This window comes from Artemia franciscana, chromosome 18 (genome assembly GCF_032884065.1).
Source record: "Artemia franciscana chromosome 18, ASM3288406v1, whole genome shotgun sequence".
Taxonomy (NCBI): Eukaryota; Metazoa; Arthropoda; class Branchiopoda; order Anostraca; family Artemiidae; genus Artemia; species Artemia franciscana.
In genome coordinates, this window is record NC_088880.1 from 3,089,508 (window position 1) to 3,102,571 (window position 13,064).

The window sequence follows — 13,064 nt, forward strand, 5'->3', positions numbered from 1 at the left end:
ACATATATATCTATAACGAAAAGTTTATTTGTTTGTTTTTTGTTTTGTTTTTTGTTTCCAGGGGTGATTGTATCGATCCAGTGGTCCTAGAATATCGTGTGGGAGCTCATTATAACGAAAATTAAAAGTTCCAGTGCCCTTATAAGTGACCAAAAAAATTGAAGGGTATCTAGGCCCCCTCCCACGCTCTTTTTTCCACAAAGTCTCCGGATCAAAACTCTCTGATAGCCATTTTATTCAGCATAATCAAAAAACCTAATAAATATGTTTTTGGGGACGCCTTACTCCCCCACCTTCCCGTGGGAGGGGCAGCAAGTTACAAACTTTGACTAGCGTTTACACATAGTAATAGTTGATGGGAGGGGGTTATGTGGGGGGAACTTTCCATGGAGGAATTTGTCATGGGGGAAGGAAATTTCCATGAATGAGGCGCAAAATTTCTTAGCGTTTTTTCAAATAACAATGAAAAAACAAATATGAAAAAGTTTTTTCAACTGAAAGTAAGGAGCAGCATTAAAAAAAGCGAACAGAAATTATTACGCATTAGAGGGATTGACCTCCTCCTAATACCTCGCTCTTTACGCTATAGTAATTTTATTAATTTCAACTACCTATTCTACGACCTTCGTGATTCAGGGGTTATTCTTAAGGAATTGGGACAAAATTTAAACTTTAGTGTAAAGAGCGATGTATTGACGAGGGGGTGAACCCCTCATATACGTGATTAAAACATACGAGCATAGAAGTTTATTCCAAATTTAATTCGTAAGTTCAGTAAACTTTTACTAATAAAAACGTTGGTAAAAAAATTAAAAGTTGTAGTTGCCTTTTTAAATAGGGTAACTAAGCCTACTCCCCCACTTCTTTTTTCTCAAAATCGTCCGATCAAAACTACAATAAAAAAAAATTAATATTCAAATTTTGTTTTAATTATTCATGTGCGGAGAACTAAAATCAAAACATGCATTATTTCATAAACGTTCAGAAATTAAATAGAAAAAAGTTTTTTTTTAAATGAAAGTTAGGAGCGAGATCAAAACTTAAAACGAACAGAAACTAATCCGTATATTAAAGGGACTCTTTTCTCCTCAACGCCCCGCTCTTTACGCTATTTTTTTTACTGTTTTAAAAAGTAGAGTTGAGAGAAAAAGTCATACTTTTTCGTAAAGAGCGGGGTGTTGAGGAGGAAAGAACCCCTTTAATATACGGAGTAATATCTGTTCGTTTTAAGTTTTAATCTCGCTTCTTACTGTCAGTTAAAAAACTTTTATTTTATTTAATATTATTAAAAGATGAAAAATTGGCATTGGGTAGCAAAAAAAGTCGACCATGTGGACAGCTTAACTTACCAAGGGAGTAGCCCAGTGGTTCCCAACCGGTGGTACGCGTACCCCAGGGGGTACGCGAAACCCTCGCAGGGGGTACGCGAAGGTCCCAAAATTAATTTAGTCTACATCTTTAAAACTTGTTTCTGACTCAGTTCCAACATTTCCCTCAAAATCAGATAACATAACCCATTGTACGTAATTTCAGACTCATTTTCAAAACTTTCGCTTTCAGTAACCCGCTAATTTTTCTCCATAGCCGTAAGGTCTCGATTTAAACTCGGCGAGTTCAGTATCTTGTCATCTGTTGAAACACGAAGTTCGTGAATTGTGGTTGCAAACAAAGATGGATAGATTCCTGATCAGGAATAACAAGAAGCCGAATGATGGTACCCAAAACTCTGAACCTGCACCTAAGAAGAAGAAATATGACGAATCATCGGTCAAAGTGCGTCGATATTTGTCAGAATACCTAGGGCTCGGATTTAGTGCGACAAAGTCTGATCCAGTGAATGCACAGTGCGTTCTTTGTGGTCAAGTCTTGGCCAACAGTTCCATGAAACCTGCGCATATGAACCGGCATCTCAGTACTGTGCGCCCTTCTCATGTCGGTAAGCCCATAGAGTTTTTCAAGCGTAAACAAGAAGCATTCGCTAGTAACTGTTTGGAAATTGCAAAAGTGGCATCAGTTTCTTCAAAGGCTCTCCGGGCTTCGTATGCTGTTTCATATTTAGTTGCGAAACAGAAAAAACCGCACACCATCGCCGAATGTCTGATATTACCAGCACTAGTGAAAGTCAGTGAAATAATGTTTGACACGAAAACTGCTACTGCCCTTCAGTCTATACCTGTGTCGAACAATACCATTTCAAGAAGGATAGAAGACATTGCAAGCGATATTGTCATGCAGGTTATTGAGCAAATAAAGTTGACGAAGATGTTTGCGTTACAGCTTGACGAAACCACGGATGTGTCAGGTGAAGCCCAGGTGATCGTCTTTGTTCGATATCAAGATTGTTCTGACATAAGAGAAAATATTCTGTTTTGTCAAAACCTACAGTCAAGAACAACAGGAGAAGAACCATTCAAGGTGATTGACAAATTCTTCGAAGAAGGGGGCATCTTGTGGGACTGGTGTCTATCAGTTTGCAGTGATGGAGCTGCCGCCCTAACAGGGAAGAATAATGGGCTCATGGCCTGGATAAGGAAGAAAAATCCAAAGGTGAAGTGGTTGCACTGCATCATTCACAGGCAAGCTCTTGCATCGAAAAGGATGAACGCACATCTGCACGAGACCCTCAACGAGGCTGTAAAAGTGATCAACTTCATCAAAGCCCGACCACTGAACTCAAGAATGTTCAAGTTGCTGTGCCAAGAGATGGGTTCAGAACATCAACATTTACTTCTGCACACAGAAGTTCGTTGGTTGTCTCGTGGGAAGATTTTAAACAGACTTTTCGAGCTTCGACAAGAAGTTCATATGTTTCTTCTGGAGCAAAAATCTGCATTCAGTTCACTTTTTGAAAACCAGGACTGGGTCTGTAGGCTGGCCTATCTTGCGGATATTTTCGACAAACTGAACGACTTGAATCTGTCAATGCAAGGTTTCCGGACGGACGAACTCTCCCTGAATTCGAAGATGTGTGCTTTCATCAAGAAATTGGAGTTCTGGCTTAAAAAGGTTCAAAGAAACAGCGTTAGTGTCTTCCCGACCCTTGACAAGTTTGCGGACGATAGTGAAATTGATAACCTCAACACAATCTGTGATTGTATTCGGGAGCATCTGACAAAGTTGCGAGATGAACTTGTGTCATATTTCCCATCGATTATGAACCAAGATAGAACGCAGGATTGGACCCAAAATCCATTTGTTGAAGACGTGACCTCAAGCTCCGGTCTTAGTGACAAGCTTACAGAGAATCTGATCGAACTTGCCAGTGATCGCGCCTTAGAACTGAAATTCCAAAATGTAACTGTTTCCCAGTTTTGGCTGGAGGTGAAAGGAGAATACAAGGAACTAAGTGAAATCGCCATGTCTGCTTTGTTACCATTCGGATCCACTTACCTTTGTGAAGTGTCATTTTCGGCAATGTCATTGATCAAAACCAAACACAGAAACAGACTGATTGTACAAAATGACCTTATAATTGCCGTTAGTGACATCGAGCCAAGATTTGATAATATTTTAGCAAAAAAGCAGCCTCAAGTTTCTCATTGATTTTGTAAGTACATTTAAGCACCGTCATATTGGACAATAAATCTCGTGTTCTTGAAAATCTGATTTTAGTTAAGAAAAAAGTAAAACAACGATTCTCAAGAAAGGGGTACGCAAACTTTTTGGGCCTTGACTAGGGGTACGCGGACCGAAAAAGGTTGGGAACCACTAGAGTAGCCTATCATAGGCAGTGAAATAGTGCTGCCAAAGTAAAGAGCGATGTGGTCAAAACATTTTTTTTCTTCTGACAAGGGAAGTTCTTATAGAAGAAGTTGTCGCAGTAACTTCAAAAGGGACCTATTCAATTGGAAATTGAGAGTTCTATTGCCCTTTTAAAGAGCCAAAAAGTTATTGGAGGGCTACCATCCACTGACCCCTATACCCATAATTTCTCCAAACACATTCTATCAAAATTTTCAAATAGCCATTTTGGTCAGCATAGTCAAAACCCCTAATAGTTATGTCATTAAGGATGACTTGACCACCCTCTCCCCCAACCCCGGTGGAATGGTTGCAAGCTTTGAGCTTTGCAAATTATTTACATATAGTGTTTATATTGGGTAGTATACAGATTTTGGGATTGGAGATTTCTGGTGGAGGGAGTAATTTACTTGGGAGGATCTTTCCATGAAGGAATTCTTTGTGGGGGGACGGTAATTTTCCATGAGGGGGATTTGAAACTCCTGACATTATTTAAAAGAGATCAGAAATTCAATAAAACAAAGCTTTTTCAACTAAAAGTAAAGAGCAACATTAAGATTTAAGACGAACAGAAATTACTAAATATACGAGGTTTCCCTCTCCTCAAAACTTCGCTGTTTACGTAGAGTATTTTTATAACTTTTAAATAAGCTTGATGTTCTAGTTATACGGCCTTCGTGTTTCAGGACTCTTCAGGAGCCTTTCTAAAAGAATCAGGACAAAAAGTAAGACTTAATAGTAAAGAGCAAAGTAGTAGGGAGGGGGAAAGCCGCCTCATATACTTAATAATTTCTGTTAGTTCTAATTTTTAGTGTTGGTGTTTAGTTTCTGTTGAGTGAGTCTTGTTTTTTTATTGAATTCATAAAAGATTTGACATAGTTGCCACACAAGGATGTACGCAAAAACCGTAGGGACCAAAGCTGAAAAATAATATTTTGTTAAAATTGTCAATTTTCTATAATATCTGAGAAATTTACGTTTATAGTATATTTTTAGGAGAAGGGAAATATAACCCCTTTCCAAAAAATAAAAGGGAAGTTCTAAAATAAAAGCTTACGGTCATCATCACTGCATCATAAAATGTGTATCGATTTCAATTCATGGGATTTTACTTTTTTACTATTTATGAGTTTTGCTTTAAGTTTTGTTTTAAGAAATGATTTATAGGAGTTGGAGCTGCGTGATGGAGGTAAAGAGTAAAGACTTGAATAGATTGAAGACGAGGAGCGTGTATCTCTGCAATGGCTCCGTCGGCTTGCTGCAACAGTCAGTTGCTAGCAGCAGCAGTAGTAGTAGTAGTAGCAGTAGACATCAACTGGAACAAGCTTATGTGCCGTTTTTATTAATTACAATATTCTTTTACAATACAGGCGTAGTAATATAAAAAAAGAGTAATTTCTATCGGATGGTTCAATCTTTTTTTTTAAATTCGTTAAATCCTCTTTTCTTCCTCGTAAACATACTTGTAAATTAAAGCATTCAAGGTCGTGTGTTTTCTAGTTTTATTTTGGATGGAAAAAATTCACTCTCTTACATGTAGCTTCTCAAGCATAGTAGTAGAAAAAAAGAGAAAATAGAACCTATTTTTCAGGTGTTTCGTATAAAATGTCATTTAACATAAGACCTTTTAATTATTTAAGCGAAAAACACATGACTATTAAGAGGTGACTTTCACGGTCGCTCTTCTGTTCATTTTCTAAAGTAGAAAAACACTCATTGCTTATCAAAATCAGAAATATTCTCTAGGGGACAGAAAGTATTAAAAGGAAAGAAAACTTGTCAAAGCTTCCTGAATTGGGTAGTTTACTTTTATTAATTAACACAGCAGCAAAGGCAAATATATAAAATGTATAAATAATTGTTTACCACTTCTAACAAATCAGAGGGATCTTAATTTGTCAAATAGATTACGAATTCTACCGCAATCGTTTTAAATGCTCAGTACGTATACTGTGTTTTGGAGGTAAACCACAACAGTAGAGGAAAAGTTTCACGTAAGTTGTTCCCGAGCAAGATCATAGTAACGCTTGTTAATAATAACAAGTAAAAGTTATGAGTACTATGGGCTTTTCCTTATTTTAACAACACAATTGTACCTTACTATAGAAGCAGAAAAATGTAATAGCAAGAAATTAGTTTGCAATGACTGAATCAACACCAAATGGTTCCCCAGGTTTTGTCTACTATAATCTAGTCTCTGTATCTTTTTTCGGATTCCTCATACAATAAAACGGTTTGTGGTAATTAAATATAAGTAAGAGACAACTCGGCTTAGTAGCAACCAAAACCCAAAAAAGAGAATTTTGATAACAATAGACAAATTATAATAATTAAACGTTTATGCTGATTCAAAACATATAAAGTTCATTTTCATGTTATCCATCAAAAGTTACGACCCTGAGAAAATTTGTACAGTTTTCAAAAAAAGGGGCATACACCCTCAAAAAGGTAAGTGATCTTAACGAAAATCACGCCATCAGATTCAGTACATTAGAGAATCCTACAGTAGAGGCTTCAGGCTCTTATATACAAAAAGTGGAATTTTGCAATTTTTTTCCTTCGCAGAAGAAAGATCACTAGCGCATGTTCATTTGTTGTTATTTTTTTTTCCCCATGGGATGATCATATCGGACCAGTGATCCAAAAAGATCGAGAGAGGAAACACTTGATCAGAAATCAAAACTTTTAGTACCCTTTTTAAGTACCCCAAAAGTTTGGAAGGAAACTAGTCCCTCTCCCACTCGAACTCGAACAAGAACGAAAGTTCTAGTGCTCTTTTTATGCGACAAAAAAGATTGGAGTGAGACTACCCAGTCTCCCACTCCCCTTTTTCCCCAAATACAACCAGCCAAAATTTTTATGTTCAGCATAGTTGAAATGTCTAAGAACTATGCCTTTGCAGATGACATGATCTCCATAGTTTCTTGGGAAACAGCTGTAATTTACGTAATTTGCCAGTTGTCCACGTGGTATACATGTTACTGGGAAATATATATTTTTCTTCTGTTGGTGAGGGGGGGGGGTATTATCTACATAGAGAATTATCCAAAGGAAGTATTTTCTGTGTGGTGGAAAGCTAATGGGAAAATTTTACACGGGGATGGGAAGGGGATTTCCTGTTACAGTTTGAAAAACGGTCAGAAAAGAAATAAAAAACAAGTCTTTATCAAGGGAAAGTAAGGAGCAACATTAAAACTTAAAACGAACCGAAGTTATTCCCTGTATGAGGTGGTCTATCCCTGCCTCAACCCCTGCTTTTTACACCGTAAAGTTTACTTTTCGCCACAATTCTTTATGAAAGACTTGATTTTGAATGACAAGTTTTTTTTAAGAACTTAAGACTTTAGCGTAAAGAGCAAGGCTTGAAGAAGAGGGATACCCCTCACATGCGGAATAATTTATGTTTGTTTTAAATTTTAATGTTGCTCCTTACTTTCAATTGAAAAAACTAATTTTTTTTATTTAATCATGCTTGTGAAACTGAAAATTATTCGGGGATAGGGGCTGAGGCTCGGAGTACTCAACAAGAAACCTTGCTTCGGCGCTTTGTGTGTGGAAGTCTCTCTCGGAGGGTATAAAGCTAGCAGATAATGCTGGATAATTCAAGAGAGGTTTGACTCCACAGCTTATATACCAATATTCCAGAAAGAGATACCAATACAATATTGGTATCTAATCTGTGTCTGACACGTTGCCTTCGGTGAAGTTGTTAGTGTTTTGGATTGAAATTTGTTTAATTACTGATCTATTTTATCGATTCATTTTAATTCATTTTTCGATTTGTTTTTGAATTTAAAAATTTTTGATTTATATGCAAACTATGACAATGCAGTAGCAGTAAATTAAAAGGATGGAAACAACCATGATGAACAACCCACTGGGTTTCCCTGATGGGTGTTGAAACATAATGTAAGTGATATTTTTGCTAATAAATTTATTTGTCTTTTTAAGGGAAAATGGCTTTTCGAAGCTTTCATATTTTCTAGTATCAACAAATTGTGTTTTAAATCTTCACTAAGATTGATTCATCATTTACTTTTAAAAGTTAAACATTGCTCAAAATACCAAATTACGCATGGGATACATCATCACTGACGCTGTTGTTGCATAATTTTGAATCTACGCATAAACATAACTTCCATTATGGCTCGGGAAAAAATAAAGGGGATATTTTAGTGGCTTCACATATTTAAACAATCAAGCCAGCACGGCCAATAACTGAAAGAAGTACACTTAGCCTAAAGTCATAAAATTTCCTTTTTGACGAGCGTAGGGCCAATGTACAAGAAAAAGAGAAGACATCCTTCCAAAAAAATCTTCCGTCAACATTATTTTCGTTATAATTCTAGAATGTGAAGTTTCTTCTCTTCTTTCTTGATATATTCAGGAAACTTGGGGCTTTGTAAACTAGTGCGACTGTTAACTCCGTGACCAGAAGAGCCTCGTTTTTAGTTCGAGATTGTTTTTTTCTTAAAAAAAAGTTCCAACACACTATGTTTCAATTTTTTTCCTTTTTTTATTTGTTTGTTTGTTATTTGTTTTCCTTATTTTTTTGTTTTTTTTACAAGTTTTTTATTTGACGACTAAGAAGCAATTTATTTACAACCCTATTTTTTAATTTTCTTTTAATCGTTTAGTTGTTAAAAGAAAATACTGCTAGATTCCTAAAATTTCAATGAAAACGTTCTTGGAAGTGAATCGGTCAATATAGACAGACGGCAAATTAAATGGTAACTAATACCTGTTCTACAACCATTCCCATGGTTAAAGACATAGTTGCCCATGATTGAAGCACCAATAATTCATCCTGTTTATAAGTTGGTAATTGAAGCAATGCTCAGCTTCCAAGTGTAATTTGACCTCCATTGTGACAACTCAGCGCTAAGACCTAGGTTAACTTTTTTCTTGATTGAAAAATATGACCCATATCTGAATCATGACTACCCAAGTATATAATATATACCAAAGTATACACCCAATTTATAACAAAGGTAAATATATACTATATGATACACAATGTAAGATATAGTAGTATGTAATATATATATATATATATATATATATATATATATATATATATATATATATATATATATATATATATATATATATATATATATATATATATATATATATATATGTATATATATATATATATATATATATATATATATATATATATATATATATATATATATATATATATATATATATATATATATATATATGTATATATATATATATATATATATATATATATATATATATATATATATATATATATATATATATATATATATATATATATATATATATATATATATATATATATATATATATATCTATATATATAAAAATAAGTTGTCTGTCTGTGGATCTGTGGATCAGGTGACGTCATGTTTCTGTGTCGGCTGACGTCATGAAATTAGTTGTCAGGTGACGTCATGTTTCTGTGTCGGCTGACGTCATGAAATTAGTTGTCGTCATTTTTGCTTTGACGGTGACGTCATTCAAGTTATATAAGACATATGTTCACGTAGAAATCTATTAATGTTTAAGTTTACAATGACTGATGAAGATGCTCAAAGAGTCTATGCCAAAAAACTTGCTGCTGATAGTTCCTCGGCACGCTTTCTTTTCTGACTTTCTCTATCAGCAGCAAGTTTTTTGGCATAGACTCTTTGAGCATCTTCATCAGTCATTGTAAACTTAAACATTAATAGATTTCTACGTGAACATATGTCTTATATAACTTGAATGACGTCACCGTCAAAGCAAAAATGACGGCAACTAATTTCATGACTTAATTTCAGAACTTAATTTCTGTGTTGACTGACGTCATGAAATTAGTTGTCGTCATTTTTGTTATGACGATGCTTAGTATATTGTAAAACACATTAATTTGGTTAATAATATACCATTTAAAACACCAAAATGAACATGCTGGAGTAGTCACTCGGTGAGAGAGGGTGTCAGAACGGAGAATGAAGGTCCCAGGTTCAAATCCTGGTTAGGCTAAAAAAGGTAAAAATCTAAAAACTAAAAAAAAACTGAAAAAACTAAAAAAGGCAAAAACTACAAAAAAACTAAAAACTAATAAAAAAAAATTAAGAATAAAAATAAAAAAAAATAAAAAAGATAAAAACTAAAAAAAAAGTAAAAAGAAAAAACGAAAAAAAACTAAAAAAGCTAAAAAAAAGGTAAAAACCAATAAAAAACTGAAAAGAAAAAAAGTAATAAAACTAAAAAAATTTTCATCTAAAAAACTAAAAAAACTAAAAAAGGTAAAAACTAAAAGAACTAAAAAGAAAAAAAAACTAAAAAAAGGAAAAAAACTGAAAAATAAAGGAGAAAAAGAAAACTAAAAAAATATAAATAAAAATAAAAAAGCTAAAAAGATAAAAACTTCAAAAAAAACTAAAAAGAAAAAAGAAAAAAACTAAAAAACCTAAAAAAAGGTCAAAACCAATAAAAAAAACTAAAAGGAAAAAAAGGGAAAAAATTAAAAATTTATTTCATCATATACCAATTCAAAAACGAATGTATACCGGGATGACGACCGAGACACAGGGAATATAAATGACACAACTACAACGGGGACGCCGGGGGGCACAGGGGGATATAAATGACGACCGGGACACCGGGACATAAGAGAAATCAGAGACTGGGACACCGGGACACAAATGACGACCGGGACACAGGGAATATAAATGACGACCGGGACACAGGGACATAACTACAAAGGGGACGCCGGGGTGCACAGGGGGATATATAAATGACGATGGCGACTCAGGGAATGGTCGATTAGCAATCACCATCAACAAAGCTCAAGGGCAATCATTAGAATCATGAGGTATAGATCTGAATACTTATTGTTTTCCCATTGACCATTATATGTTGCATGTTCAAGAGTCGGTAAACCTGACAATCTATTTATATGCACAGACAATGGGACAGCAAAGAATGTTGTATATTCGCAAGTTTTACGTAGTTAAAAACATATATATATATATATATATATATATATATATATATATATATATATATATATATATATATATATATATATATATATATACATCTATCTATATTCACAGGTGGGACATAGGGACACAACTACAATGGCGCGTAACTAATATGGCGCGTAACGACTTACACGCGCGGGGGGGCTTGGGGGGGCGCGAAGCGCCCCCACCAACTAGGTGTTGGGGTGGCGCGAAGCGCCACCCCAACAGCTAGTATATATATATATATATATATATATATATATATATATATATATATATAATGTATGGTAAATATACAACAAAGGCATATGATATATACCCAAAGTACAAATACAGAGTGTAATAAGAGAAACTCTTCAAACAAATTGGTGTAATAGGGTTCTTAAACCAAATTCTTGTCAATTCTATTTGACACTTTCGTAGCAAAACATTGGCATTAAAATCAACGAAAAACGCAGATAATCAGTAAATATTGACATCTTTTTTTTTTTTTTTTTAATAGGCAGGTGTCAATGCGACGTGGCCCAGGCATAACACATAAGAGAAACGAACAACAGGAGCCTTGGACGAATTCCATTTAGAGAGATTTGGCTGCCTATATGTAATATAGGTAATACCCAGGTAATATTGTATATTATAGGTAATATAGGTAGTATATTGATAATATAGGTAAGATAGGCAATATAATATAGGAGTATCAAATTGTAAAAAACTAAGATGGTTGGGGGAAACAAGTGTCTCAAACTTCTCGAGGGACTAACCACTTCACGCCACCTAGTGTGGATCTCGACAAAACACAGTTCCCCCATGGTTGGCAGAGTTCAAATTTTAACATAAGTTGCTTAAATTCTTGAAATGGGACGATTTTTGATTTTTTTTTACTGAAAGTAAGGTGCAACATTAAAACTTAAAACGAACAGAAACTATTCTGTACATGAAAGGGCCTGTCCCCTCCTCAACGCCTCGCTCTTTATACTAAAATTTTTATAGTTTTAAAAAGTAGAGTTGTGAGAAAGAGTGAAAGTTTTAACTTCCTTTAATTTCACCAGAACTTTTAATTTCCGTTACAATGAGACCTTTCGCGACATTCTAAGACGACTGGGTCGATACAATAACCCCTGGTATAAAATAAAAAAAAAAAACAACAACAAATAAACACACAACCGGGATCTTTCTTCTGAAAAATATACAAAATTTCACATTTTTTGCAGACAGGAGCTTGAAACCTCTGCAGTAGGTTTCTCTGATACGCTGACTCTGGTGGTGTGATTTTCATTTAGATTTTATAAATTTTTGGGGTTGTTTCCTCCTTTTTTCAACTTTTGATGGGTAAGACTAAACTTTATGAAACTAATATATTTAAAATCAGCATAAAAATCCGATTCTATTGATGTATCTGTTGGTATCAAAATTCCGTTTTTAGAATTTTGGTTACTATTGAGCCGGGTCGCTCCTTACTTACAGATCGTTACCACGAACTGTTTGAAATGTGGGATTTTGCATTTGTTCTACCAGAAGAAACCAATCATGGATGCGTGTTTACTTGTTTGTTTTTTTTTGTTTTTTTTTCAGGGGTGATCATACCAAAATAATATTCTAGAAGATTGGGAGAGGGTGAATTCAAACAAAAATCAAAAGTTTGACTGTCGTTTTTAAGTGACCAAAAAAATTGGAAGGCAGCTATTCCCCCTCCCATGTCCTTTTTTCCTCCAAAGTTGTCCGGTCAAAATTTCGGGATAATCATTTTGCTCAGCATGGTTGGAACATCCAATAACTATGTCCTTAGGGGTAAGATTACCCCCCGCAGTTCTTGGGGAGAGACCTGTAAATTGTGAAATCTACCCAATGTTTACGGATAATATTTGTTATTGGGAAGTATAAAGAAATTTTGTGTTGGGGATGGGGATTGGTGCTTGGGACGGGGTTCAATTGGGATAGTTTTCCGTAGAGAGGGAGAATTTTTTGGGGGTGAGCTTTCTACGGGAAATTTTGCACCGGAGGGATTTGACAGAATTCCTACGCGAAATTCTTTTTATTTGTCTAACTTTCTCTGTGCCAATTCAATTTTGTATGTAAAGATGTTCTGAGGGAAATATCTTGATGCTATTTTCAGCATCTTCGGATCTCCAGGGCAAAATTTCAATAGAATGGGGGAATTTCTGGAAGCTATCGGGGAAAAAAAGAAATTTATCGGAAAAATTAGAAATTAAAGTCTTTTTCAAATGAAAGTAGGCTAAGGAGAATTCTTCCGGCCGAATCATGTGTAAAACTTTTTATGGTGGATGGATTTTCTGTGAGGGTGGAATTGTTCTGAAG

At 34.8% G+C, this 13,064-nt stretch overlaps 1 protein-coding gene and 1 long non-coding RNA gene across 4 annotated transcripts in view; one reads left to right on the top strand and one right to left on the bottom strand.

Moving 5' to 3' along the window:
- Positions 1 to 13,064, bottom strand: part of LOC136038501 (rho guanine nucleotide exchange factor 17-like) — a 229,961-nt gene that overhangs the window by 178,711 nt on the left and 38,186 nt on the right. The window lies entirely within an intron of this gene.
- Positions 1 to 13,064, top strand: part of LOC136038505 (uncharacterized) — a 110,173-nt gene that overhangs the window by 47,179 nt on the left and 49,930 nt on the right. The window contains exon 2 of the long non-coding RNA XR_010620229.1: positions 11,251 to 11,369. This is a non-coding gene — a long non-coding RNA (uncharacterized LOC136038505). The remainder of the gene's footprint in view (positions 1 to 11,250; positions 11,370 to 13,064) is intronic.